Genomic DNA, 25,879 nt, shown 5'->3' on the forward strand with positions numbered 1-25,879 from the left:
TGTTTAAAATAATGCATAATTTTTAAAAGAACTGCCCATCTCAGGGTTTTCCAGAAAACCTCCTGCTGTCTTTGTCAATGCTGCCAGGGGAAAACAGCACAAGTCATTGTGCTAGTAAATCTGGCTGTGACATCTGGCTGGGCCTCCTTCTCGTCGCCAGCTCACTTTCCTCCCCTTCCTTCTACCAGAGTCAGGGACGAACACAAAAGCCACACCACACTGAATAGAGTCTAGAAGGGGAAGAGGGCAACAGTGACTGGACAGACTGTGGAAGGCTTGCCGGCAGAGGCGGCCTTTCAGGAGAATCCAAGAGAAAGGGTGGCTTGGGACTTGCAGAGAGGAGGGAGTCTTTCCAGCAAGGGGCGGGGGGGGGGGCTGCTTCAGGAAGAGAGGCACAGTGCAGGGCAAATGTAGGACCCAAGCGCCTACTCTCCTATGACCCATTTGAAGGAGAGTAGGCAGATTTCTTCATCCGTGTACCGAGTTAGAGAGAAAAGGTCAAACAGAAGGTGCTTTCAAGAGCCCTGAGGTCACCCCAGTGGAGCCAAGAGGACCCATGGTGGAAGACCTTGGATCCCGGTCTGTGGCAAGCTGAAACGTGCAGATAAGGTGGCTTCAGCCCCCACCCCCACCCCCCGCCCTCCGCCACCCTGGGGTGTAACGCGACTGAGCTGGGCAGTCTGCTTGCTGACCTGGGGGAGCAGGAGACCGGGAAGCCGGCTCTGCGTCAGCCACCTCAGGCCATGGCCCTCAGACAGCAAATTCCTCACAATCTGCAGACCTGTCACTGAGCCTGCGGGAAGGTCCCCTGCTGCCCACATTTTGCAGAAACTTGCCATGTCACAAGTCCTGATGAGGTGCCAAGAGAACAATTTCCCAGGCCACAGTTTTAACAAGACCAGGCTTCTTAATGACTAGTTTTCTCCTAATTAAATAAAAAGAGGGGAGAGAAACCCGTGATTACTCCACCTTAGAACACCACCTTCCATTTATGTGCGTCTCTCTTCAGAGGAGCTCAAAGTGCTTTGTATATTATTGTGTATTTTCCCCTTGTAATATCCTTGAGATTCCTAGGGGGTGGTTATTATCATACTATTTTACAGCTGGGAAAAGGGACGTGGCTGAGGTTAAGCAAAGTGTCCAAGCACCCTCGCCGGCTATGGTCACTAGTTTGAAGCTCTTATGAGAAACTTCTTCATAGTTGAAAATCAAGCCATCCCCTGGCCGATAAACTAGGCTAAAGCAGCACATAAAGAATAGTCATCTACTGCAAACTTTACAATAGTAATTAACACTGTTTAATTCTCACAACAATCCAATAAAACAGATAGTATTATACCAGTCTTACACATGAGGACAATGAGATCCAGAGAGGTCAAGCAAGCTGCCTAGAGCTGCATGAGAATCAGAGTTGCAGTCAAAGCAGAAGCCCATATTTATTAAGCACTTAACCATGTGCCAGACATTTCGCATGCATGAACTCACTTTAATTCTTATAACAACCTTCTGAAGTGGTTATTAGCATATCACCATTTTGCTGATGACAAGACAAAAGCACAGGAAAGTTAAGTGACTTGACCAAGGTCACACAGCAAGTCAGCGGCAGAGCCACAAAGGAACACACAAAAGCGATGCATGTCCCACCACGCTGGCTTGTCCGTCTGAAGGAGTACTGTACTCTGTGGGTTGGCCTGGGAAGGCCCAGATACAGTCCAGGGGACCCAGGTATAGCCCCAGGACTGCTCTGTGCCCTTATCAAGGTCCTTTGATGGTGGGTGGGGAGGCACCTCCTGTAAGTTGCCCAGTGTCAGGCCCCTCGTTGTATCGATAGGTTCCAGGGGTAGGGGTCATGGGGAAAAGGCGCTTCCTGCCTGACTGAAGGCAAATGTGCTGGGCATAAAGTGGCACCGTAGGGGCTGTCTGCACAAAGGTAGTGGAACCCGCAAGCAAGGGTTAGCCTAGAGAGACATTTAAATCAGTGCAAAGTGAACCTGGCAAAGAATGTGCACAGGGGAGGTGGTGCATTTAGCTCTTTTCCACACCCCCAGAGAAACGAGTCCCCAAATTGTCCAAGAACCTTGGCGTTTTCATTGCCCTCTCCCCAGGAGCAACTTCTAATGGCTCATTCCACTCCCCATGCCTCCGTACCAGGAGAGGGATGTCCCGGATGGGGCACAGCTTCTCACTCTTTGGCAGTCTGGCCAACCTTGCTATCAATGAACTGGCCTTCCAGACTTCAGAGCAGGAGGCCTGCAAGTGCCTAGCATACTTCCTGGGGCAGTGAAGGTGGGACTGACCCCACTCCCTGACTCTCAGGCGAGGCCCTGGCATGTCCTCTCAAACCTCTGTCTTCTCCTTTCAGACTCACACTCGGTAGCAGACCGACTACGATCCCCACCTCCTGCCACTATCCCTTTCTGGTAAGCCCAACTGCCAGGGAGCCCTCCCTGAGAGTGACAGGACAGAGTTAACCACCCGCCACATGTCCAAAACAGCCAGCACATACACGGTTCCTAGTGAGGCTGGATACACCAGCCCGTTTGTCCCCAGCTCTTTCTGACCAAATCAGAACATTTAGGAAGGTCCTGACTTGCCCTGACTTCCACACTTTCCAGAGCTCCACCTCGTTGACATTCTAGAAGCAGCATCTCTCAACTGGTGGGAACAGTGGTTGTTACTAGCACAGGCCCTGGGGCAATTATTTAAACTCCGGCCCTACCATTTACCAGCTGGGTGACCCTGAGCAAGTTGCTGAACCTCTCTGTGCACCTTCTGCGGTCTGTTATAAAGCAGGGATGGTTAAGAATTCCTATTTCACAAGATTCATAGGGTTGTTGTGAGGAATAAATGAATCGCTGCATTAAAATGCTTAGCACAGAGTAAGCAAACAAAGTTAGTTACTATTATGTGGCCTCAAACTTCTTCCCGGAAGAGAATCCATCATTTTTCTGGCAACTCGAGCTTTGCACCCCGGGACCTGATGCAGGTGGAGGCAGTTCAGCATTAGGAAAACTTGTCTCAGCTTTGGGGGAGGGAGATCTCGTCCTTGGGGACCCCACAGATACCTGCAGAAAAGGGAAAAAGAAAAGAAAGAGCCAAAGAAACCTCCAGGCGCCGCCCCCCGCCCCTCTCCCCCCTCCCCCAACGCTGACGTTGAAGCAGGCTCCCTCGAGTCTTCCCAAGATGCCTTCTCTGTTTTCGCCCCGCCCCCCGGCCCCCGGCCCCCCCGCCACCCACGGGAGGTTCCCTTGCAGATGTTCAGACGCTTCAGAAACGTAAAACCAGGGCAGCAAAGCTCGTGAGTTCCCAGAGCGTCTCAGGCACGCGGCATCTTTCCCCACCGGCAGCGCCTTAAATACCAGAGGGCTTGCCAAAGATGGAACTGTTTTGTTGGGAGCTCGGGTTTCTCCCGCCGCGGGGCTGAGCGGTGGCGCAGCTGCTCCGAGGTCACGCCCGAGACACGTCCGCACACGCCCGCCCGGGCGGGGTGGGGGCAGGGCTGGGGGACGCGCGGGGCGGGGGCGCCACCTTTTCCAGGGACCTGCCCAGTCTCTGTCCCCCATCTCCATTTCCCAAGCAAGCAACCGAGGAGCTGGCTTCCCTCTCCCAAGGAAGATATTTAAGTTTTGCAACACAAGAGGGATGCAATGAGAAACAAAAAGACCCTAGGTGAAAAGAAATGCTTCTTTTCAACGCTAATTGTGAGCTTCCTCCCAATCCCCACCCCAATGGTTTTGGAATTCCGTCTGTATTGGATCTGAAGCTATTTTTCAATAAATAGCTGAAAGAGAAGCGCCTAAATTTGCCCTAGGAAACCCGAAGCCTCATAACCTTGAAAAGTTAGTCTTCCTGAAGTTAGTATTACTTAAAATATTTGCATGTGAATGCTTAGAGCCCACTGCCTATGATAAAAATAGAGGCACCGAACCGTTTAACCACCTGTGTTTCCCTTGGGTTGCATATTTTCCGTCGTAAACAAGAAAACACAGATTGGATATCCATTCATTCCTTCATAAGAAGGCTTCAGTTGGGATCTATGTTTTCAATAGTTGGAAACCAAAGCCAGCCTTTGCAAGATTACGATATTTCATGCAAAGAACCAAGGTGTTTTTTTTTTAACGCAGCTAACAATTGTAATTACCATTTAATTGAGCACATACTATGGCACAAAGCACATGCCCGACTCATCATCGGTCTTGGGATAATGTTGGGAAGTAGTTAGTCTTAACTTCTATTTTACAGAGAAGACAGGCTCAGGGGGGAACACGCAACAGCAAATAAGTGATGAAACCTTTAGATGCCTGACGCTCAGGTCTGAGAGCTGCAAAGCTGTGCGGTTTCCACCACTGAAAACCACTTCATGTTTAAATCGTTCTAAGTAAATGGATGGTTAGGCACATACAGAGGCATTGATCTTTTCTCTTCATTTTCAATATAACTTTTAGGGGGAGAGGCACTCAGGGAAAAGCCCTGATTGCTAGAACCGGTATTTATCTTGCCATCCAACCTTAAATAAGCCCCTGAGCCTCAGTCACCCTCTCTAACATGAGACGTTATCCCTACAGTCCCAGCTAGCTCTGACATCGGAGATTTGTCCTAAATTAAAAGCTCCAGGGGCGCCTGGGTGGCTCCATCTATTACGCGTCCGACTTCAGCTCAGGTCATGATCTCGAGGTTCATGGGTTCGAGTCCCGAGTTGGGCTCTGTGCTGACAGGTCAGCGGAGCCTGGAGCCTGTTTTGGATTCTGGGTCTCCCTCTCTCTCTCTCTGCCCCTCCCCCCACTTTCTCTCTCTCTCTCTCTCTCTCTCTCTCTCTCTCTCTCTCTCTCTTTCAAAAATAAATAAACATTTAAAAAATCTAAACTTAAAGCTCAGACTCTTCAGCTTGTTATTGGGCTTGGCATGATATTAATCACTACTTTCCTAATTCCCTGGTTTCAATTCCGTAACTCTGGGGTTCTCAGCACTGGCTGCACATTAGAATCTTCTGGAGGAGGCTTTAACAATACAGATGCTCAGGCCACACCCGCAGGGATTCTGATTTAATTGGTCTAAACAGTGGCCCCAGCTTCAGTGGTTTTCTGAGGTTCCCCAGGTGAACGTGTAGCCAGGATTGACTATTGATCGAACCTAATGAAGTACTTCAATTTCATCCGTCTCCATTGTGCCTTTATAAATGAACTTGCTGTAACTTGAATTCTTTTTTATGTTGTTTTTTTTTTTCTTTGCAGGTAGAGATAGAAGGGTGTTATAATAACCAGAAGGTTCTAGGTAAATCTGATCTGAAGGAGGGAAGTCTGGATTAGGGGACAGCCTGGAGCCGTCTGAATCCCGAAAGGCCCTAGGCTATTTTATGTACTATTAGTCTCTCGATTTGGCATCGATTGCAGAGAGGCCAGCTTCCCCAAGTGTTCCATCTAAATGTGACCCAAAGACATTAGTACCGGGGAAAGTATAAACATTCTTGTAAGTCAAAAAAGATTCACTCTTTCTGATTTCGTAATATACAGAGGAAATCTAGGGAGGTTGTTTCATTAAAAATGATCTGTTACAGCGTGTTCGTTAAGCTTAACCTTCTCTCTTGCTATTTTGCATGAACCTATGAGACCCGCCAGTCCACCACCACACCACATCTCACTCACTCACACACACACACACACACACACACACACACACACACGACTGGAAATGTAGTTCTTTCATTCAATCTCTGGTGACATAATATTAGCTGATATGGTGGTCAGAACAGTGATTTCTCCAAACATCTATGGTAGGCCTGACATTCAAACAGGAACATCAGGCAATTCTGCGGACCTTTGACCTTTACCTATTACTTGTAAACAAAGTCAACCATACAAAATGGACACAAGATTCTACTTAATGTAAAAATGCGTGAAATCGCCTTACATGTTAAACTGCTGTGTTTCCCCTTGGCAATAGAAAGATTAACATTTCTGTACAGGGAATGGTTTTGATCTTGCCTTCCAGCTACAGTATTTACATTCCAGTAAAGTTCATCTGGATCAGTTAGTAGTCACATGAATGATTGGGCAGCCCAAGATCATGTTCTTAAATAAAGTTATCATCCAAAGAATGGGGTGGTTGTGGGGTGCTTATACTAACGATCTAAAGATGAAAATCCCAGAAAGAGGCAGAGTTGTTCTCTCATGTGAATTTCTGTCATAAACTCTGGGTCAGAAAAAAATTATTTCAGGACTGGAACAAGGCAGGAACGAACTGATTAAAGCTTACCTAAATGAGGAAACTGAGAACACATCTTGTCAACCCAGATACATTGTCCTGCACGGATGAAAGATGTGTCTGTACTTTAAAAAATCAAAATTAAAAAAAAAAATTTCACTCTAGGTAAGAGAAAGAGACTTTGAAGTATCAGAGAGGTTGTCACTTCTTGTGTGGACTATAGGGATCAGATCAGAATTGCTGACCTTGAAAAAGAAGCTAACAGTTCCCCCTTCCAAATGAGGAAATGCTTTTTCAATCTCTTTTACTTGTAATATGTAGCCTGAGTTTGGGGACAGAAGGAGTCTCATAAAGAAAATGTGTTTCATTTCTATCTAATCCAATAAACATTTGTTGAGCTCTTACTTTGTACCAGGCACTGGGCTAGGTATAAAGATCCCAAGATAAGTAAGACTCCATTCCCTTCCTCAAGACACTCGCCATCAGGTGACATTGCTTACAGTGGAAATTCGTGTGAGGTGTTAGTATGACCATGGGTTCACAGCTGATAGATCCAGCTGTTCACAACTCAAGGCTTCGGGCAGTAACTTCGAACATGCCACCAGCTTTGATCATCAGTTCAGTCCAACACAAGTTCCCTCAGAGCCAATACTGGGCAGGAAGGAGCATACGGGAGCCACCATGGAGGTGCAGAGATGAATGAGTCAGGGTCCCCGCCCTCCAGAGGCTCTCAACCAGGTTTCCAGATAAAAAGGAAAACTAGATGAATAACTTCAGTGATAGCTTACTGTGGGCAGGTAAGTATTGCTTGCTAATTTGTGCTCCCCAAGAGAAACTAGACAGAGGTACCTTTGAAATGCTTTGGAAGAATCATGTTGCTGTTGTTGTTGTTGAAGTTTGTTTACTTTTTGAGAGAGAGAGAGAGAGAGAGGGCAAGCACAAGCGGGTGAGGGGCAGAGAAAGGGAGGGAAAGAATCCCAAGCAGGCTCCACACTGTCAGTGCATAGTCTGATGCAGGGCTCGAGCCCACAAACTGTGAGATCATGACCTGAGCTGAAATCAAGAGTCGGACGTTTAAGCGACTGAGCCACCCATGTGCCCCTGAAAGAATATTTTAATTTTTTTAAGTGTATTTATTTTGATAGAAAGAGGGAGAGAGAGAAACAGAGCATGAATGGAAGAGGGGCATAGAGAGAGGGGGACACAGAATCCGAAGTAGGCTCCAGGCTCTGAGCTGTCAGCACAGAGCTTGACCTGGGGCTCGAGCCCACAAACGTGAGATCATGACCTGAGCCAAAGTCAGATACTCAACCGACTGAGCCACCCAGGAACCCCCCTGAAAGAATATTTTAAAAGCACAAGACCTTAAAACACTGGAATGACAAATTAGCTTTGCCAACCGTTTAGTTAATGGCTTTCCTTCACCATATTGGGCTGACTTAGAAGTAGATATTAACCAGTAGCTCCTCTGTCTCTGTCACAGACATTTAACTCTCTACAGAGAAGTCTTAGGAGCCATCAGCTTGAAATTTAATAGGCTTTTCAGGGAAATCAAAGGGCTGGTACAATTGAATTCAACTAACCACCTCCAGACAAGAGTTGGAGCAAAAAGTGTCACCGAAAGCAATGCTACATCATGCCAGCTGTCCGTGTGGCTCCTACAGCCATTCCCTTTTCTTCCCCAACCACCCCAGCCCCAATGGCGACATCTGTAACTCAGTTCTCCAGGCCCCTGGGCTGTATCCCTGAATCAGACATCCCAGCCAGTACAGTTGGGAGCTGTTCTCTAGTTGGGCCATGACCTTCCCAATTAGTCTGTGACACCCTGACACTAGAGATCACATCTCCTCTCCCCTTCATCCTTCCCCGTCCTCAATCCTACCTTAGGGCTTGTGTAAGACAGGGGCAGAACGTGGTCTGAGAGGGGAAGGGGAAGACTTAAACTTGGACTAGAAGACCTGGAGACCATGCCCAGTACAAACACTGATGAGCTATTGACCCTGGAAAAGTAACTTTTTCTGTCTAGACTCTAGAATCGCCATCTATAAAGTGACCAGGAGGGGCTATAAATTCACTGAGGCCCGTCCCTAATACTCTATGACCATTGTATGACCATACATGTGTTTTCTAGCAAATGCCTAATCTCTCTCTCCCTCTCTCTCTCTCTCTCTCTCTACACACACACACACACACACACACACACACACACCACCTGCCACCTCACGTTTCATTTCTTAAATAAGACAAACACACAACCTTACACACACAAACCTCAAATCACTGCTGTTAGCCTCCCCAGACGAATGCCCCAAAGACTGGCATTTTGTCCTAACAATATCAACATGACATTGACCCCAGCTCCCCCTGAATACAAAACACATGTGTCCCCATTCTTCACAGAACAGCCTCACGTACAACCTCACACAGAAGGGTAGAAACTCTACAATAACCCGCCACTGTTGGGCCGGTTGCACAGAAGCGGACTCTACAAGCGTATCAGTACCTAGGACATGGTCTCCACTGCACAGAAGCCATCCGCCCTCTCCCTTACGTGCCGCAGGCATAGCTGCAGATGTGAGTGGGAGGCAGGAAGGGAGCGGCCAAAGTTCAAGCAGAGCAAGGGGAAGAAATGAGGAAAGAGCTGGGAGAGGGGGAGGTGGGGCAGCATTCCTGACAGCGGTGAAAATCCTCCAGGGTTAATCTGCCCTCAGCTCCCAGCGCCTCACGCCTCCTAGGAGTTAGTCCCCTGACCCTCTGCCACTGCCCTGCCCTCTCCTGCTCTCTCCCCTTTTAGCCAGCCCTAAAAAGAATGTCCCTTGCGATCTCTCTCCAGCTGTTTGATCTTTTTAAGTATCTCTCACTTGTCTGTGGCATATGCTCCAGCCGAAAAAATAGATCTCGGGCGTTCAGGATAGGAAAGGGTATTAAATGGCAGAAGCCAGCCCCGTGCCAAGGGTGTGGGCAGCCCCAAGATATCTATGATGACCAGATGTCCTGGATTTGCTGGGATGGTCTTAATTTAAAACATTCTAGTCTCTTGTCCCCGTGAGCGCCTTCACACTTGTCAGACCATGTGTCCTTGTTTGGGGTTTGGAAAATATAGTTACCACGTGGATACCTGATAATCCGAGCGTCAAACAGACCCAGTGTTGGCGTCATGGGGGTGGAGAGAGGACTGATAATGGAGCCAGAGGGATTTGGGGTCAACCAGCTCTGCCACTTACTATCTGTGTGGCTTTAGGCTGCTTTTATTCTTTCTGAGCCTCAGTTGCTTCATCTAGAACATGGCTAATCTCCCTAGAAGTCAGAGCCGTGGATTTTGACATATCAGAAAAACCTTGCTCATGCACACGCAGTATCTTCCAGGTGTTTCTATCTGTACAGTCATGTGTTGGTACGTTGGTCTGATTTAGTGTGCTAGTACTTAAAAAAAACTTTTTTTTAACATTTATTTATTTTCAAGAGACAGAGCATGAGAGGGGGAGGGGCAGAGAGAGAGAGAGGGAGACACAGACTCTGAAACAGGCTCCGGCCTCTGAGCTGTCAGCACAGAGCCCAACATGGGGCTCGAACCCACCGACTCTGAGATCATGACCTGAGCCGAAGTTGGACGCTCCACCGACTGAGCCACCCGGGCGCCCCAAGTGTGTGCTAGTATTTAAAGCATTCCCTGAAATGCACGGTGCAGGGTGCCATCCCAAACCACTATGATGACAGCAACCGAAATATCCCAACACATAGAAACGCCCTTGTTTCTTGCCGCCCATCATTCCAGACCCGCCTCACTCCTCAAGATCGGTTCGACTCCACTCTTCACTGCTGAGAGGGGTTCGTGGAGGCTGCACCTGCCCCTGCCAGCTGGGCGGAATCGACCTCACTGCTGCAGGCTCCAGCCGCCTCCACCTTTGCTCTCTCCCTCTGGTCACCAGTCGCCACCCAGCATGTGGACCCCCCCCGGGGCCCTTCTCCCTACCTGGTGCTCCAGTGCCAAGATGGACAATGGAAAGTGTCCCCTCGAGCCAGCCAACCGTATCTGAGCACTGACCTGCTGTTGACCTTAGTCTGGTCACGTGGCCTTTCTCAGCCTCTGTGCTCTCAGTGCCCTAGTGAAAACTAGGATGAGGTTTCCTGTATCTCATGCCCACGAGAAGCTTTTAAAGTGTTTACTCCTCCGTTCCCACACCTTCTTCAGCTCCTATTTCCAGGCACACCAAGCACAAACTCAGCCTTCAAAACCCTCCATAATCCAGCCATACCCCAAGCTTCTCAAACTTTCTTCCCACCCAAGCCACATTAGGCTCCTCACTGCTCAATCCCCGCTGCCTCTGCACCTGTGCCCGGGCTCTTCCTTTCACCAGGCATGCCTTCTGTCCACCTATCCAAAGAGGTCTCTTTCTAAATTTTTTTTTTAATGTTTATTTATTTCTGAGACAGAGAGAGACAGAGCATGAGTGAGGGAGGGGCAGAGAGAGAGGGAGACACAGAATCAGAACCAGGCTCCAGGCTCTGAGCTGTCAGCACAGAGCCCAACGCGGGGCTCGAACTCACAAACCATGAGATCACGACCTGAGCCAAAATCGGTCTCTCAACCAACTGAGCCACCCAGGCGCCCCTAAAGAGGTCTCTTTCTAGACTGAGTCACCCTTACCCCAATGCTATAGATTGAATTGTCTCCCCCCCCCCCCAAAAAAAAATCTCCTATGCTGACATCCGAACTCCCTTAATGTGAACTGTGCTTGGAGATAGGCCTTTTCAGGAAGTAGTTAAGGTTAAATGAGGTTGTAAGGGTAGGGCTCTAATCCGATAGCATTAGCGTCCTTATAAGAAAAGACACTTGAGAGCTGTCTCTCTCTCCCTCTCTTTCGCTCTCTCCCCCGCCAGGGCCATATGAGGACACAGGGAGAAGGTAGCTGGCTGTAAGCCAGGAAGAGGGCTCTCACCAAGAGACAAATGAACAATGACCTTGATCTTGGACTTCCCAGCGTCCAGAAAGAACTGTGAGAAAATCAGTGTCTGTCCTTTAAGCCACCCATCTATGGTATTTTGTTATGGCAGCCGCAGCTGACTAATAATACCCACCATCACTGCCCTCTCTTTCCTCAGAGCCTTTATCACTTGTCACCTGCCCCTCACATGATAGCACTAAATTAGCAACACTCTATCTTGCTGACTCAGTAATTTCCCCTATGTGTGCCCACTTTGCTCCTCCAATGAGGTAAAAAGCTCTTTGCAGGGAGGAACATGAGGGTCTGTACCATCCAAAGGCCCTACAAAAAGCATGGCACACAGGAGATGCTCAAGACGTGCCTAGCTGGTAAAAAATCATGCGCCGATGGGGAAGGAGCAGTGGTCCCGTGGGGACAGAAGTCTTTTAGGTGCAGCTGTGGGATGCCTGCGTGGCAGTCACCTCACCCAGACATTGACTTCTCTGTGTCCACGTTTGGCTTTGTCCCCATGGCCCATGGTAGGGCACTGGAAGGGGCAAGCATGCAAAAGATGATTCACGCTAATACGACAAGGAATTTTCTCCAAGCACCAGGCTAGCTAATGAAGAGACAGATGTATCATATTGAGCAGTCACTGAAAATATTTGTCATTTATGTGCATATTTTTACATGCAGACTGAAAAGTATCCATGCACTAAATATTTTCTATTTGTATGTATATAATTTATATATCTTATATATATATGTGTGTATATTCCAAAAATATAAAGCACCTGCTGTGTGCCAACCACTCACACTACACAAGTCACTTCAGACCCACTACCAGTTGAACTTACATCCATTCTATGGGGGAGAAAATTGAGCTTTAAAGAGGATAAGGAAAAAAAGGAGGGGTAAATAACTTGCCCAAGGTCACACACCTGGTCAATGAGATTATGAGCCCGTGATAGACTGCACTTGAAAAGCATTCATTTGCTAGTTTATTCAGCCAACAAAGAACAGATACCATAAGCAGAACCCCCGTAGTCTCTATCCTTAAGAAATTGAAAAAAAGGGGGCACCTGGATGGCTCAGTCGGTTAAGCAACCAACTTCAGCTCAGGTCATGATCTGGTAGTCTGTGGGTTCGAGCCCTGCGTCAGGCTCTGTGCTGGCAGCTCAGAGCCTGGAGCCTGCTTCCAATTCTGTGTCTCCCTCTCTCTCTGCCCCTCCCCTGCTTGCTCTTTGTCTCTCTCTGTCTCTCTCTCTCAAGTAATAAACATTAAAAAAAAAATTTTTTTTTAAAGAAACTAAAAAAAAGGGGGGGGGGTAGTGCCTGGCTGGCTCAGTTGGTAAAGCATATGACTCTTGATCTCAGGGTCATGAGTTCAAGCCCCATGTTGGGCATGGAGCCTGCTTAAAAAAAGAAAAGAAAAGAAAAGAAAAGAAAAGAAAAGAAAAGAAAAGAAAAGAAAAGAAAAGAAAAGAAAAGAAATTGTAGACCACAGAAGACATGTAGATCATGAGCTGTACATGCTATGAATACCTTAGAAGGAACAGAAATCAAGTGTTTCAGAAGTTCCAGGGCAGGGGAGAGGGGTTGCACCCTAACCACAGGACAAGACATTGAAGGACAAGTGAAAGGGAGTTGCAGACATGGAAAGATGCCCGTCCAGTGCTGAGATGCATGAAGGTCTCACTAACCAGGGTCACAGGGCACCCCAGGGAATATGGGCCAAGGTAACAGCTGTAGGACCTCTGGCAGCAGGAGGCTGAGTTGAGGCAAAGCTGCTGGAGGTTTACCACCCTCCCCATGTGCCTCCCTCCCAACTTCTCTAGTTAGGGCAGGGAACTCAATTAGGGGCAACAGGCTAATGAGAAAGGGCATGATGCCTGGGGGGCAGGAGGGGGGGTTGGGGGGCAGAAGGGGCAATAGACTTGGCTTTTAGAAGTCACTTGGGGCGGGGAGGGGTAGGGCGCCTGAGTGGCTCAGTCGGTTGAGCGTCTGACTTGGCTCAGGTCATGATCTCACAGTTGGTGGGTTCAGGCCCCACTTCTGGCTCTGTGCTGACAGCTCAGAGCCTGGAGCCTGCTTTGGATTCTGTCTCTCTTCCTCTCTGCCCCTCCCCTGCTCGTGCTCTGTCTCTCTTTGTCTCTCAAAAATAAATATATGTCAGAAGTCACTCCGGAGCTACCCAGCAGGGTGACCTTGGAAAGGTCCCCCAGCGAGGCTGGACTTAGAAGGCCTCCGTCCCGGGGATTTCTGGGCCGCACCTGACTCCTGCTTAAACCAGGCGCTGGGCTGGAGCTGTGGATCATCAGAAAGTGAAGGCATGCTGTGCAAGGTGGTGCAGATCACCTGCCTGGCCCAGGAGGAAGCTGTTTCTGGTTTGGGGAAGGTAGGCACAGTGGGGCCTCCCGCTCAGAGCTCGCAGACCACCGGACCCCACCCCTGGGGCGCCTGGTCGGGGACCAGAAAGGTGCGACCGCTGTCAGACACCCGCAGCGGGGAGGGCCTCCCCCCTGCCCCTCAAGCCACAGCCGCCCCGCCTGCTCCCCAGGCCCTCCTGGGAGTGAGGTCTGCATCTAGAAGTCTGCTGGCTAGCTACAAGGCTAGCCTGGTGGGGCCGAGACTGGAGCGTTCACCACTCCGGGAGCGGGGGAGTGGGAAGGCCCTCCCGGGGCGCTCCCGGGGCCCGGGGGCGGGCGGCTGGGAAACGCCGGCGGGGCCTGGGCGGCGGGCGGCTCCTGTTTCCCGCTCGGCCCGGGCGGGCGCGGGGCAGCTGCTGGGAGGTGAGCGGAGCAGCGTTTTCCCACAGTCCGGGGCGGTGACACATGGCGCTCGCGCATTCCACAGCCGCCGCCGCGCCAGGCCTGGCCGCGAGTCAAGGCAGCGACGAGCCGCCGCCCGCAGGTTCCGACTCCCACCCGCCGCGGCTCCTTCCCCGGGGCGGCGGGCGTCCGGGTACCCGGCGTGGACGCCGTGCAAGCCGGCGTGGTTGGCCCCGGCGCTCAAGGCCCGCGGAACAGCGACGCAAGGAAGGAACGCTAAGGGGGCATCTCCGGGCACGCACACGGGCTGACCCCCACTCTCTCGTCCAGGCTCCAGAAGACCGAGAGGAAAAGAGGAGGGGGTGATGGGCACCCCGGGTTCAGCACGGGGGAAAATGGGACTGGGGAGGAGGAGCTCGCTGAGGGCAGCGCTGCTCTTGCCTCTAGATGCGGAGGGGGACTGCCAGAGGCATGTGGGGGTGGGGGGCCCTCTCCCTCCAGTCGGTCCTGCACCCCTGAGTCTGTAAGGTGGGGGCTGCCAGTCTCTGCCCAGAAGAACCCCCTCCCACAATCCCCTATTTACTGATGGGCTAAGGAAGCCTTGATCAGCCCACTCTGGTGACCCTGGCAGAGATGCAAAAAAAGACAAGTAAAAAGTGCCTCAAAAACGGGTCCTCAGAACCTGGGGTGGACCTTGGTTTCTGTGGGATGGTGGCACGCCTGTATTCTGCTTCCCTTGGGCTTCTGTGTGGACCCCCACAGCCCCTCCAATTCTATCAGCTCCAGAACTGTGTCTCGCTGCTTAAGTCAGATACAGTGCTGAAGCCGGAGATCACAGGGAGCTTTCACGCACCCAGAAACCCACAGAGCAAGGAAGCCACCAAGCATTCTCCACAGAAGCTGCCCAAACCCTAGGGGACAGGAACTGTTCTGGGAACTTCACTATTTCCAGAGCTGCCTTAGGTACGTTTCCTTTCATTCCAACAGCAACCCTGTGGGAGGGCTGGTTATTGCCCCCTAGTTTATACCTGAAGAAATAGGGAGTTAAAGAGCTGAAGTCACTTGCCTATGGTCACGTAGCTATAAATGTGCTTGATCCCAGGTTTGTCCAACCACCAGCCCAGTGCTTTGTTAACTGTGCCTCAGAGATTAGATGCAGTTCAGATTAGAGTCCATGCACACACCTGCTCCCCCACCTACACACACACACACACACACACACACACACACACACACGAGAACACAGAGCTGCCCAACCTTAACCTTTTCCCAGCAGAATCACACTTGATCCTCGTGAATCCTTATTGAGGATTCTCAGTGGCTCTAACTTTGATAGAACCTGGTAGAATTTTTCAAACTCACTTTTGTTCTGTGAAATAAACTACCCCCGGTATATTCTTGACCATTACAAGGTAACCAAAGGACAAAGAGGTCAACCATGAAGATTCACAAGGTCCTGAGTTCTTTCAGGTTAATTCACTCAATCAATTAGCATTCACTGGGAGCCTACTATGGGCCAGATCCCCAGGAGGGTGCTGAGGAAAATGAGAGAGGGGTCGAGGAGCAGAAGAGGAGAAAGAGAAGGTACAAACGAGAACACAATCCAGAAGACCCACGGTCCCCACTGAAGCCTCCCGATCAGGTTAGGTTGGAAAGACCCATAAAGAGACAGTTACATCATAGCACGATCAGAGACGTATGAACTAAGTACAGTGTCGAGAATGATGCTAGTGGAAGTCTAGAAAAGGCTCCCTAAAGAGGTGACCTTTATGTTGGATGAAGAATGAGTGGTTCTCCAGACAGAGGCAACAGGGAAGGCCACTCCAGGCAGAGGAAACATGACAGGAAAGCTCAGAGAGGTCACAGAAAATATGAGCCATAAATAAAACATTGATAAACTGTATAATATCAAAGTTTTAAGTGTCTGCTCATAAAAAATTATACCCTGAAGAAAATAAACAGGCAAACCACAGACGAGGAGAAAATATTCTCCAAACATAAATCTGACAGAGGGCTTAAAATGCAGAATATATAAGGAACTCCTGCCACTCAATAATAAAAAGACAAACAATACAACTTTTTTTAAATGACCAAAGGCTACACAGACATGTTACGGAAGACCCACAAATGACCACAATAAACACATGTGAAAGCCCTCAACATCATCAGTCACCTGGAAAATGCAAATTAAAACTACAATGAAGGGGGTGCCCCTGGGTGGCTCAGTCGGTTAAAGGCCCAACTTCAGCTCAGGTCGTAATCTCATGGTTCATGTGTTCGAGCCCCACATTCAGCTCTCTGCTGTCAGCACAGAGCCCCCTTCAAATCCTCTGTCCTCTTCTCTCTTTGCCTCTCCCCTGCTCATTCCCTCTTTGCCTGTCTCAACATAAATAAAGAAAAACCTAAAAGAAAAGCCAAAACACAAAAACTACAATGAGGTCTCACCACACACCTACCAGAAGGGCTTAATGTAAAACCTGACACCATCAGATCTCGGAGAGGATGTGGAACAATTCATTGGAACCCTCATACATCACTGGCAGAAATACCAACTGGTACAGCCACTTTGAAAAAACTGCTGGTTTTCTTAAAAAGTTAAACATACATCTACCCAGTGGTAAACTGGTAAATGTTTAACGACTGGCTCCCCAGAAGAAAAACAAGCCCGATTTATGGCATTTGCTGATCTCGCTGCTATGAATACTGCCTCCGGGACCGATTGCAGGTTGTCAATATGATACGACTTGAAGCAACGTTGGGAAGAAATGAGCCCTTGCTAGTGGGTCCCAGTTCACTGCAACACACCAGCCCATCCTTCCTGGGACCTAGTGGCTCTGCTCACCAGGATTCACCTAAGAGAAATGAAAACACAAGTCTTCAAAAAGTCTCATACATGAATGGTTGCAACAGCTTTTTTCATTAATGTTTATTTCGGGAGAGACAGAGCGTGAGCAGGGGAGGGGCAGAGAGAGAGAGAGGGAGGGAGACACAGAATCGGAAGCAGGCTCCAGGCTCCGAGCTGTTAGCACAGAGCCTGATGCGGGGCTCCAAGCCACGAACCGTGAGATCGTGACCTGAGCCGAAGTCAGGACGCCCAACTGACTGAGTCACCCAGGCGCCCCAGCTTTTTTCATTGTAGGCCAAAATTGGAAACGACCCAGATGTTCGTCACAAGAGAACAGATAGATAAGCTACACTACCTTCGTATAATGGAATACTGCTGATGGATAAAAATGAATGATCTTCTGAGACATGAGACCGTATGGATGAACCTCGAAAATACAATGCTGTGTGAAAGAAGACAAATATGAGAAGAACATTCTGTACGATTGCATTTATGTGAAATTCCAGAATAGTCAAAACCGAACAATGCCCATAGAAATCAGACCACTGTTGCTGGAGGAGGCAGGGATTAACTGGAAAGGACCCCCAGCCAACTTTCAGTGGGGACAGAAATGTTCTGGGCCTTGATGTGCATTGGTCAAAACAGAACACTTGAGATCTGAGCATGTCACTGTTTGTAGATTATACGAAGAGAAAAAGGCACTACAGCTAAAAAGTCTGGGTTTCTTCACTTGAACGCTCAAGGTATCTTAGGAGCAGAGGACCACAGTCCAGCAAGGGGGGTCTGAGGCAGCTGGCTCAGCAGATGGGCGTCAGGGAGGAAACTGTATTTCTCCTATTTTCTTTTAGCAAAACCAACAAAGCATTATTTGCTTTGCCTCCCACTTTGGTCACTAGGTCCCCTGGCCACAGGGCAGACTATGTACTGGGCAGCCACAGGGCACTGAGGTCGGCTGGCCTCGTCATCCCCTCGGCCTGGCCCCATCATCTTTCCTCTGCCCCAGCGCTCCCTCCCACATTTTTGAAGACTCCATTTAAGGAACTTGAATGTTATTTTGCTTCCCAATTGTCTTTTATTAAAAAAACAAAAACAAAAAACCTCCTCTTTATTTTCCTCTGACCTTCCCTAGCTCCTTTCCAGAAACTTCCATCCCTCTTCTACTCAAACTCGGTTATAGAGATATATGCTAATTATTTAATAGCCCAGGGCTGTCAGGAATCCCTGTGTCCAAGAGTTCTACAATAACCGAAGCACAGAAATGGCTAAGTAATTTGTGTGTTGAGTTTGGAACACGGCTCTGCCACTGCTTAACTTGCTGTGTGATCATGGGAACATTACTCAAACTCTCTGGTCTCCGTTTTCTCATTTGAAAGATAGGGGAGTTAACGCCTACCCCAGTGGGTACAGCAGCGATAAAATGAGATACTTTGTGAAAGAGCCAGCACGTTTGGGGACTTAAAGTTTGGGGTTTCTTTCTTTTTTCGTATTTCACTGTAATTAATCCTTAACTACAAACATTTTAATGATACTGTTTTAAAGAGATTGTGCAACTCTCCCGAGTCATGCACCTAACGAGGAGCAGAGGCGGGAGTCCAGCCCAGGTCTCTGCTCCTCTTCCAGCCCTCCGTGCACACGGTGCTTCTGGGCTGCAGAACCTTCTGGCTCAGGGCACAGCAGTGGACTCCACCCACTCGACCTTCCATGTCTGCAGTTTCAGAAAAATAGCATAAGAGGGCCAGGTGCAGGAAGGTGGAAAGGCTCTTGTCTCACACAAAAACAGTGAAATTCCTTTCACACCCTCCTACCTCCCACTCCTTAATGAGTCTCTTATGAGCGTAAAGTCTCCTTGACTTTTCAAAGTTTTATAAAGAGTTCCTTGTAGAACTCTTAGAAAATGAATGTGAGGCACTTGTAAAACTTCACACAATACACATGGTTTCCTTTTGCCTTTCTATATTTTATTCACACACCCTTTCCCATAACAAAACTCGCTGGTCAGTGCCTAGTATCTCCCCACCCCTCCCACCTTCCTTAACTTCCTTCTGTCCTGCTCTCTCCACCGTAAAACGGGCTCATTCCAAAGTCCTCTTTAATTGCCTTGATGCCCAGAGTTAATGTTTCTTCAATCTTCTTGCTCATTTGACTTTCCTTCTGGCCTAGTCATTGTGCCCCAAGACAAGTACCGTACTTTCCTATCTCCATGCCTTTGCTCACACATCTTTCTTCACACTTTGCCCATCCTTCCAAACTCAGCTCAAATGCCAGCTCTCCGTGAAGCCTTCACTGATGTCCTCTGCTCGAAGGGATGTCTCCCTTCATCCGAGCCCCACAACGCGTTTCCAAATCTCCTTGTGAATAACACTCATCCCTGTGTCCCATGTAGCATGTGGATGAGTGAGATGGACAGACGGGCAGACGGGTGAGTTGGTGGGTAGATGGATATATGGATGCATGGATGCATGGAATATGTATGAATTTTTGAGTGGAGAGACAAACAGCAGGCCGGCAGCATTTCCCAGGGCTTTGGGACATGGTCATATCTGGACGTCTGCATCGCATTAGTATATTTTCTGATTCAGTGGTCATTCAACAGCTTCTGTGTCTTGTCTAGCTACCCACAATCTAGTTCTGATCTCAGGAAAACACATTGGGAATATTCAATTCAGACTGAACCCCAAGTCTTATGCAGTCAATATTTGCAGATGACAAAGGCCCAGATATATTTTAATGTGTCCCTAACCTGAAGCCTGACGAGTTTTTACTGGCATTCTAAAGTGGCTGTCAATACATGCCTTGTTCCTGCTTTTTGGGCTGCAGCTGAATCTTTGGGCCCCACGGCAACCAGTGCAACTGCTCATTTTTCAGATGAGGAAACCAAGGTTTCCTCAAGGGAACATGGCTTGCACAAGATCAGATGTAAAGTAAGACCAAAACTCTGCCTTGACTCCCAGCCTCTCACTCCATTCTTTATACCTTACAAGCTAAAGCCAGTGGGCTGGCTTATCTGTTCTAGGTATATTTCAAACCTTGATAAAAAGCATGAAGATTTGGAAAGAAAATCCAAGACTTCTCTAAAGAGTTGTAAGATTTCTCACTATGGACTCTTTCTGTGTTTAACACCATTGGATTTGGGGCCTTAGCTTTCCAAGGTTCCATTTGTACGATGAAAAGAAAAATGTTATGCCCCTGACTGCTTCCTAAAAGCTGCGGAGGATTCCAGATTTATGTTTGCGCAGGTTGCTCCAATGACAAGGAAAATGAAGGTTTGGAGACCTGCATGCTGTAGGCTCTGACTTTTCTTAGTCAAAAGTCTCACATCCATTAGGACATGGCAGCATTTTGAAGACCTCCTCTGTTATCAGTCCAGTAAGTGACCATTTCTCTGCTCTGGGAATATAATCCCTTTCCATAGGTTTTACTGAAGAACAAAGTATTCAGGTAAGCCTCTGTGCACCACTCATTTTTCTGAGTTATCTAGAGAAGGCTCTGGCTTCTCTAATCCCCAAATAGAAGCTGACAACCCTTTCCAGGAATTTCTAAAACTTTGATCCAAAGTTTTCAGAAACACCAACGGTTCTACTTTGGTATTTATGATATGATTTCTTGGTGACTGTGACTCAAAGCCTCAGCTCCCCTCCTTTAAAACACACTACTATCTGCCTCAAAACTCTGCACGAAGCGCAAAGGGCACAAACTGCTCTGTGCCTCATAAATATAGCCAGTGACTACACGTGGGCATGAACATTTCTCTTTAATTGTCATTTTCTCCCGGAAAGCCCAGAGATAATAGGAAGAAAGTGGGAGAGGAGCCAGAGAATGGGGGCATCAGGAGAGGGTGTTGCTGCGGGAAGCTGACCCCCTCCCCAAGCGCACAAGCAGCAATTATCACTGGTCAGCCAACCCGAAACGCGTCCTGCCTTTACGAATTTTCAATCAATACCCCAAATGCCAGAAGTTTCTTTTCAAATTAAAAAAAAAAAAAAAAAAAGTGAGGAAGGAAGAAAGGAAGAACTCCAAACAGTGGACAAAAACCAGGCGCCATGGCCCCCACTCCAGCTTGTGAAGCGGCGACAATGGTGAGAAACCAATGCCCAGAAGCACAAGGCGGCTTTCAGATACCTCTTGACCTTGTCACTTCCTGGGTAATTAAGAGGCACTACAGTTCCGTGTCACTGTCAGGGGCTGAATGTATATCGATAGATAGATATATATGTTCTTAAAAAGATTCTTTTTCTACAGCCTTGGTCAGGATCCCGCCAAAGAAAAGGGGGGAAAGAAAGGCATTTTGTCCAGAGTGCAGTGAAAGGAAGCATGAAAGCAGAAAACCTAAATTTTTCAGCACAGTCTGCTCCTGACATGGGAAAATGGCGCAGACAAGAATAGATGGCTTGTTCGCTGTTGTTTTTTCCCTTCCTTCCCTTGACAGAATATCTCTGTGAATGTGCCGCAGGCGGCAGGGCCCTCGTCCGGCTCTGCGTTCTTCTTCGGATACCTTAAAAGCAATAATGTAAACCCTTAGTTCTCCAAGATAGGCTGCATCCCTGCTTTCCTTCTTTGGGCCTCAGTTGCTACAAATGAGGGAGACTGGATTAAACCCTCTTCGGGGCCTTTTCCGGGGCTGACATTTGCCGAGACTGTGAGAAATGGTTTCTGTCTTCTGACCCTGCCAAGGATACAGAGGAACACAGAATTCTGGGAGAGCAGGCATGGGCCTCTCCCCATATGCCTGTCAAACACCAGCTACCGAGGCCACTCAGAACCTTAGGGAGTCTTGCGGCAAGGACCCCTCGAGAAGGTTGGCCCAACCCACTGGAGAGCAAAGCTCTAAAGACACTTTGCCAGCTCTGAGTCTGATGGTTCTTCGGCACGTCTGTGCTCTTTCCCAGTGGCTCTAGTCTGGGGGGCCCCACCGAGAGGGCTGGTGACGGTCTGCTCAGTCATTGGACACGGGTGGCATCTCCATCGTGGACCGTGAGCTCCCGGGCCCTCGGCCCTCACGGATTATCTCTGGATCCCTCTCAGCACCGAGCCCGGTGCCCAGCATGTGGGAGGTGCTCTGTGGATGTATTAAGCCAACATCTGGATTCAAAGACAGGGGAAGCAGGAAGTGTGTTGATGTTGGATGCAGAGCAGTGAATCACTTCCGCGTAAAACCGAGTTTTTATTTCAGCAAAACTGGTCACTTCGCCAAATTCTAGGCAGCTGGTTTTATGGCCAGAGGACAAGAATCTGTGTCTGTCATCTCTCTATGCCCACTACTAACAGTGACCAGGTATACAAGCCACTACACTTTGAGGGATGTTGCAGGCGAATGATGTGGCCCACGGAGGCTTTCGTCTTTGGTGTCCCTTGGCATGGGGTTTGGCTATATCGTGACTGCCCTGGTGTCAGTGGGGTCCTGCAGTGAGTGACATTCTCTGCATGCTGTCCTGACGGCATTACACAAGCATGGGCTCCCAGCCGGCCGAAAAATACCGTGGAAGTTGCATTGGCTGCCCCACCGAAGATGTCCCCTTTTCTTCCTGGAATATCAAAAGTATGCACATAGTAGTAAATGTAAAAGGAATTACATTTATCCGGAAGAAAAGTACAATACAATGTACTATGGTAATAATATGTTACGATATAACTCAGATGAAGCTTGTCTAGACCATCTCTCCAACTCATCAGGTAGGTGCTGTGTTTTAAAGCGCTCTGGCTGAAATGGAGAAAAGCAGGCCCCCAGACAACCGGTTGCCTTCTCAACCCCACCCGAGGGGAGGGCACCGGGTCAAGTGTGATCTGTCCCAAGCAAGGGCAGCCTCTCCCCAGGTACCAAAACATCATTATCACTTTCGCAACATGGGATCTCGGCTATGTTTTCTTCTGGCCAGCCTAAAGCCCTTTGCATTTGTTCTGACAGAGGTTTGAGAGGCAAGATGGACAATATCACCAGCCCAGGGAGAGCGGGGCACAGAAAGGCCAAGCTGATGAAACACGTAACAGTGAAGGTGGGGCTGGGCCTGCAGGGTATTACCGTCAACACTAACAGCTCGAGTCTTCAAAAAATTATGTGAGGAGACACCAAAGAGAGGGGGTCATTTAAGAAGACCAGACGTAGCTAACTCTTTAAAAAATAAAGCGCTAAGAACAAATGGCAACAAAGCAACTTTCTGTACCAAAGCTATCCAACAGAACATTCGGGGCTGATGGGACCGTTCTATTCTGCGCTGCCCAATGTGGTAGCAGCTCGCCACACGAGGTTAGCACCCACGTGAAATGCGGATAATGTGACTGAAAAACTGAAATTAAAATTGTATTGCCTCTGGGGCGCCTGGGTGGCTCAGTGGGTTAAGCGTCCGACTTCGGGTGAGATCATGATCTCACGGTCCGTGGGCTCGAGCCCCGCGTCAGGTTCTGTGCTGACAGCTGAAAGCCTACAGCCCACTTCGGATTCTGTGTCTCCCTCTCTCTCTGCCCCTCCCCTGCTCACGCTCTGTCTCTTTCTCTCTCAAAAATAAACACACATGAAAAAAATTTAAATAGTGAAAATAAATTGCACTGCATTTAATTAACTGAAACAAATGTAAATGCGTATGTGTCTGGCAGTTACCATTTGGACATTTGGACAGCACAACTCTACACTCACATGCATCATCTGAAAACATGACAAAACTTCAAGTTCTTGGGGACTTGTAAAGCCTCGAAAGGCCTGAATAAGACAATAAATAAACCAACCAACAGGAGGAAGAGGCTTCTCAGCTGTCACTTGGTGTCCACATGGGACTGTATCTTCTAAGCCGAGGCGGGCGGGCCAGAGTTGGTGACGGGGACGGAGCTGCCCTGAGCCCGCGGGCGGTGGCACGCCCGCCCCCGGACGCCTCTGCCCCCTTCCCGCAGCCCCCAGCCATCCTGGCGATGATGACAAGACACAGGTCGTCTGGGGGCAGCAGCAAGTCCATCAGTCCGGCAGCTCCCGGAAGGCAGGGACAGGGTCTCGGCCACCACTGAATACCTCTCTCCAGCTCCCCAGGCCCGTAACACGGCTGGCACTCAGAAGAGAGTTGTTTTGAACAGAATTCTCAATATTTGTTACAGAGGTTGTCACGATTACAGGATGGGCTGTGGACTGAATGTTTGTGTCCCCGCATAAATCATACGTCGAAACTCTAATCCCCAGTGTGATGGTACTCGAAGGTGGGGCCTTTGAGAGGTTAAGTAGGTTTAAATGAGGTCATGAGGGTAGAGCCCCCATGATAGGATTCGTACCCTTATAAGGAGGACATCTCTCTCTGCCATGTGAGGACACAGCCTTCAAATCAAGAGGAGGGTTCCCGACGGACAGCGATCTGGATTTGCTGGCACCTTGATCTTGGTCTTCCCAGCCCTGAAGACTGTGAGAAATAGATGTTTATGGTTTAAGCCACCCGGTCAATGGCATTTTTTTATCGCAGCCCAAGGGGGGGCTGAGACGGGGTTTGGGGGGAAAGCAGCTTTTGGCATCAGTTTTTTCATAGGCACTCATTAAAAATAAAAACAAAACCAACCAGACCAAAAGAAACATTACCAGGCCCCTCCCATGGGAACTATGAAGCCAAGAAAGAAGATTCCCTGCTCTAGAAAGGACCCTGCCAATGAGACATGACCAAGCACAGGAGTAATTATGACCCCAGGCATAAAGCGACTGGTTTCATCTGAGCCACACTGATGGAGACTTTGGGCCCCACCAAGGCAGGAGGGATACATTACTGCCAAAATGGGGGATGGGAGCAGAAGGGGGCAGCTTCCTGGAGAAAGTGGTATCCGGGCCAGGTGTAGAGGGATATAACGGATGTGCTTGTGCAGGAGACTGGGATGGGAGCATAGAACAGAGGCTACAAGGCGGGGGGTGGGGGGGGGGGGACCTTGAGACTAGTCTAGCCCTTTGTGCAGCAGTGCTATGCAGGGAGGCCCGAAACTCTGCTCTGGCAAGGTAAGGGGTCCCCTTGGAGCTCTGGCTAAAAACCATAAGGAACTGGGGTATTTGGAATTTCTAGCTGCTAGGCTCACTACCGCTGAAATGGATCCCCACCCCAAGCCCCACCTCTTTCGCAACGAGAGAGGGTGGACAGCTGAACAACCAGTGTGGCCTCCCAAGTGGCCGTGGGAAGGGGCTGGGTTGTCTGCTGCCCCCACTCTCTTCCTCCTGCTGTGAAATCCGCATCAGCTGGAGATGCCCAAGAGATCCGTTTCCATCTGTTCTGGGCATGGTTGGTAGGAAAGCCGCAGATCCAAGAGGCAGCTTGGCCTATCAGCATGACAGAGGCAGCCTCCGGTGGGGGTAGGGAAGGAGCCCACTGCAGAGACATGCTCAGCCAGCCCTGGGAACAGCTGCCCAGCCGTGAGGCCGGGAGGCTCCCAGCTTCCCAGCCGCCCACAAATCCCCCATTTTGTAGCCTGCTTGCTAAGGGTGTCAGTAAGTTCATCAGAAGCACATCCGCCCGGAATGACAGCAACCGTGGGCACGTTCTAAGGGAAGCCCACGAGAGTTAGGGGACTCGGGTGACCACACCAGCAGGGCTTGTGGTATCCCCAAGAGCCTGGAAACGACCCCTGCAGATTTCATCCGTCTCTAACTGGACCAGGAAGTATCCTCAGCCAAGACCCCAGGCAGGCTCATCTACAGCTGTGCTGCTCTCGGCATGTCCCAGGGTGCCCTACCACCCGCTACTCTGGCCCTCGCGAGCCCCTCGCGGCTCTGTGAGGCTGGGTGGGGGACATACTTCTGAGCAAATACTACATGAACAGCTGTTCTGTTCAGCATATGGTGTCAGCAGTTTCCTCCAAAGGCAGGGCTGGAAACAAAAGTTCCCGTCCAGGTATTCATTCTGGCGATGATCCCAGGGGGCAGGAGTGAGATACAGTTGAGAGGGAAACAAGGAAGAAGGGAGACATACAAGGATGCATTCCTGAGGCGGCTTCCACCTGGCACCCTTCCTGGGGAACTCCTGAAAAGCCTTGTGGAAAGCATCTCAGAACTGCCCACCCAAGCACTGAAAGGGGAAAGCACTTATCGCTACGTTCCTGTGCCCCCGCGGTCACGGGCAGTCCCGTGCGGTTCCAGGATACACACTGGTAAATGTCAATGCTACAGAGCAGACAGTCCCAGGACAGGGAGT

General features: G+C 49.3%; 1 long non-coding RNA gene across 11 annotated transcripts in view; it reads right to left on the bottom strand.

Annotated features, from left to right (window-relative positions):
• Positions 1-1,297: 1,297 nt before the first annotated feature.
• Positions 1,298-25,879, bottom strand: part of LOC115523456 — a 39,852-nt gene continuing 15,270 nt past the window's right edge. For 7 of the 11 annotated variants that reach the window (XR_003971734.1, XR_003971733.1, XR_003971731.1 and 4 more), the window contains 2 exons: positions 23,991-24,115; positions 18,679-22,264 (listed from right to left, as the gene is read on the bottom strand). This is a non-coding gene — a long non-coding RNA (uncharacterized LOC115523456). Of the gene's footprint in view, positions 3,066-16,528; positions 16,750-17,097; positions 17,185-18,678; positions 22,265-23,990; positions 24,116-25,879 lie in introns of those variants that run through there. The other 4 variants (XR_003971741.1, XR_003971744.1, XR_003971740.1 and 1 more) reach the window with 4 other exon arrangements.

Source organism: Lynx canadensis, chromosome C2, assembly GCF_007474595.2.
Source record: "Lynx canadensis isolate LIC74 chromosome C2, mLynCan4.pri.v2, whole genome shotgun sequence".
In the NCBI taxonomy this organism is placed as follows: Eukaryota; Metazoa; Chordata; class Mammalia; order Carnivora; family Felidae; genus Lynx; species Lynx canadensis.